Source organism: Lactuca virosa, chromosome 5 (genome assembly GCF_052849685.1).
Source record: "Lactuca virosa cultivar CGN04683 chromosome 5, Lactuca_virosa_CGN04683_v6, whole genome shotgun sequence".
Classification (NCBI taxonomy): domain Eukaryota; kingdom Viridiplantae; phylum Streptophyta; class Magnoliopsida; order Asterales; family Asteraceae; genus Lactuca; species Lactuca virosa.
Genome location: NC_136430.1, coordinates 289,239,833 through 289,243,271, shown reverse-complemented (window position 1 = coordinate 289,243,271; position 3,439 = coordinate 289,239,833). Strand labels below are relative to the sequence as shown.

Here is a 3,439-nt window from a genome sequence, read left to right as displayed (position 1 = left end):
CCGCAATCCCCGCGACTGCCACTTTTGAGCTTAAGGGTCACATACTTGCTCAACTCAACTCAATGATGTGGCTGATTATTTTAATGTTCCAAATGTACCTCGCGAAACCCAGCTGCTTCGTATGCTTCCAGTGACATTCAAAGGTGCTGCAAAGGATTGGCTCAAGTCACTCCCTCCCGGATCCATCACTACATGGGCTAAGATGAAGGAAGAATTTATTGACCAGTTTTGCCCACCTTCGAAAATAGCCAAGTTGAAGAAAGCTATTGCCAACTTTGAACAACAACCTGGAGAGTCCCTTTATGAGGCATGGGAGAGATACAAAAGTCTACTAAGGAATTGCCCACATCATGATCTTAATAGCCAGCAAGAAGTCTCCATTTTCTATGATGGAGTCAATGTAACAACTAGGCAGCTCCTTGACTCGCAAGGACCCCTCACAAAGAAGGCACCCCCGGTGATCAAAGAACTAATTGAAGAATTCTCTAAGCATTCTAGAGAATACCACAATCCAAGGAATGATATGACCAAGGGATCGGCTTATGCAGCTTCTGAAGATTTGTCGGCAGTTATGGCAATGTTGAAAACCATGGATAGGAGGATGGATAAAATGGATCAAACAATCCATGTTATTCGGGTAGGATGTGAGAATTGCAATGGGCCTCATCTAACTAGAGATTGTGATTTGGACGAGAACGGGAATAAGAAAGTGCAAGTATGCTATTCTAGTGGTGATAGATTTGATGACGATTGGCGAAAACCTAAGAAAGAATGGCTCCCTTATGATGAGTACAAGAAAGCGAGGGAGGATAAATATAGACAAAAGGCAAGGGGTTTTTACCAAAAGGAGGAGCCGGTACAAGAAAAGAAACCAAATCTAGAAGAAATGCTCACTAAATTTGTAGCCGCATCCGAAAAAAGACACAATGACCACGATGCTGCAATACAAGATACAAGAACAATATTAAGGAATCAGCAAGCATCTATTCACAACATTGAGAAGCAGCTAGGGCAACTTGCCCAACAAATGAATCAAAGAGCACCGGGAGAACTTCCTAGTAACACCGAAAACAATCCAAAAGGCGCACATATAAACATTGTCACAACTAGGAGTGGGAAGATTATAACCCCTTTGGCCCCTATTCAGAACGAAGATCCGGAACCGGTGCAAGAGAAGGAGGCAGAAGGGCAGGATCAAGATCAGACCCAGCTGAACCCAGACCCGACTCGCCGAGTCCACGATATGGACTCGACGAGTCCGACACCTGATCAGAAAAATAAACCTCCTGTTAAGCCATATCAGCCTCCACTGCCATATCCAGCCCGAGCTAGACAAGAAAAGAATGAAGAAGACTACCAGAAGTTTCTAGAACACATAAAGGCTCTTCAAATTAATTTACCATTCATAGAAGCGGTTGCTCAAATGCCAAAATACGCCAAATTTCTCAAGGATCTTCTAACTAATAGAAGGAAGATGGAAGAAATGAAGAAGGTGGTCCTAAACGAGAACTGTTCAGCTGCTATGTTGAACAAACTTCCTAAGAAGAAAGGAGATCCGGGAAGTTTAACATTGCCCTGCCAATTTGAAAACTTGGCCACCATTTATGCACTAGCTGATTCAGGGGCAAGTGTAAATCTCATGCCTTACTCGTTTTTCAAAAAGTTAGATCTCCCCGAGCCAAGACCCATTCGTATGGCAATCCACCTAGCAAACAAAACGGTTACATTTCCTAGAGGAATTTGTGAAGATCTTTTGGTGAAGGTGGACAAGTTCGTATTCCCCGTGGACTTTATAGTTCTAGACATGGAAGCGGATCCCCAAGTCCCGATCATATTAGGAAGACCTTTCCTTAATACAGCAAGCGCTATCGTCGACATGCGAGATTCTAAACTTACCCTTCGGGTAGGAGACGAATCAGTCACTTTCGGAGTTGATCAAGCCATGAAGCATGCAAGGAGTAGTGATGACACGGCATTTTCAATTGACATGTTGGAAGAATTGTTGGAAGATTGGAAAGAAGAAAAACCAAGAAAGTCCACCGTCTTATTTGAAGAAGAGTTTGATGCTGAAAGGGACCTGATGGAGTTAGAAAGACTGCTTGAGGAAGCTGAGTATGACGATCTGATCAGAAGTGCAGAAAGACCGACTCGCCGAGTAGCCTCGACCAACTCGGCGAGTCCATTCGAAGAAACCCAAACAGTCGCGAATATTACACCAGACTCGACGAGTCCCTTTACTGGACTCGACGTGTTCAACATTCAGAACACACAAACTGAGCTCAAGGCACTACCAGGTCATTTGGAGTACGCATATCTTGAAGATGGCCAGCAAAAACCTGTAATTATAGCTGCTGATTTGGCCGAACATGAGAAGGAGAGCCTTATGGGTGTACTAAAGAAGAGGCAAGGTGCTATAGCATGGAAGATAACTGACATAAAGGGAATTAGTCCGGCCTATTGTTCCCACAAAATCAACTTAGAAGATGGATCAAAAGCTGTAGTACAACGCCAAAGAAGACTCAACCCGAATATGCAAGAAGTTGTGAAAAAGGAGGTGGTGAAATTACTAGATGCCGGAATCATTTATTCAATCTCCGATAGCCCATGGGTGAGTCCGGTCCAAGTGGTTCCGAAGAAAGGAGGCATGACGGCAGTGGCTAATGAAAACAACGAATTAATTCCAACAAGGACGGTAACCGGGTGGTGAGTTTGCATCGACTATAGGAAGCTAAATGAGGCCACATGCAAGGATCACTTTCCATTGCCTTTTATCGATCAAATGCTTGAGAGGCTTTCCGGTCATCTTTATTATTGTTTTCTCGATGGGTTTTCGGGGTACTTTCAAATTCCAATTGACCCACAAGACCAAGAGAAGACCACTTTTACATGCCCAAGTGGAACATTTGCATATAGACACATGCCTTTTGGGTTAATGCAATTCACCAGCTACTTTCCAAAGGTGCATGATGGCTATCTTTCATGATATGATCGAAAATTTTATGGAGGTTTTTATGGATGACTTCTCGGTTTTTGGGTCCTCTTTTGAAGATTGCTTGTCCAACTTGGATCTAATGCTAGCAAGATGTGAGAAGACCAACCTTGTTCTCAATTGGGAGAAGTGTCATTTTATGGTGAAGGAAGGCATTGTGTTGGGTCACAAGATCTCTAAGAAGGGGATAGAGGTGGATAGAGCAAAGGTTGATACGATAGCCAATTTACCACCCCCATCAAATGTCAAGGGAGTAAGAAGCTTTCTAGGCCATGCGGGATTTTATCGCCGATTTATTAAAGATTTTTCAAAGATTGCTAGGCCCTTGACTCAATTACTCTTGAAGGACGCCCCATTTGATTTTTCCAAGGAATGTCATGAGGCATTTCATTTTCTAAAGGAAAAATTAACCACTACTCCTATCATGATAGCACCAAATTGGAATTTTCC

The 3,439-nt window shown here is 43.2% G+C and overlaps 1 non-coding gene across 1 annotated transcript; it reads right to left on the bottom strand.

The window, feature by feature from the left end:
• Positions 1 to 250: 250 nt before the first annotated feature.
• On the bottom strand, positions 251 to 357 carry LOC145118014 (small nucleolar RNA R71). Its single transcript, XR_013713000.1, has one exon. It is a non-coding gene; the product is annotated as a small nucleolar RNA R71 (small nucleolar RNA).
• Positions 358 to 3,439: the final 3,082 nt, after the last annotated feature.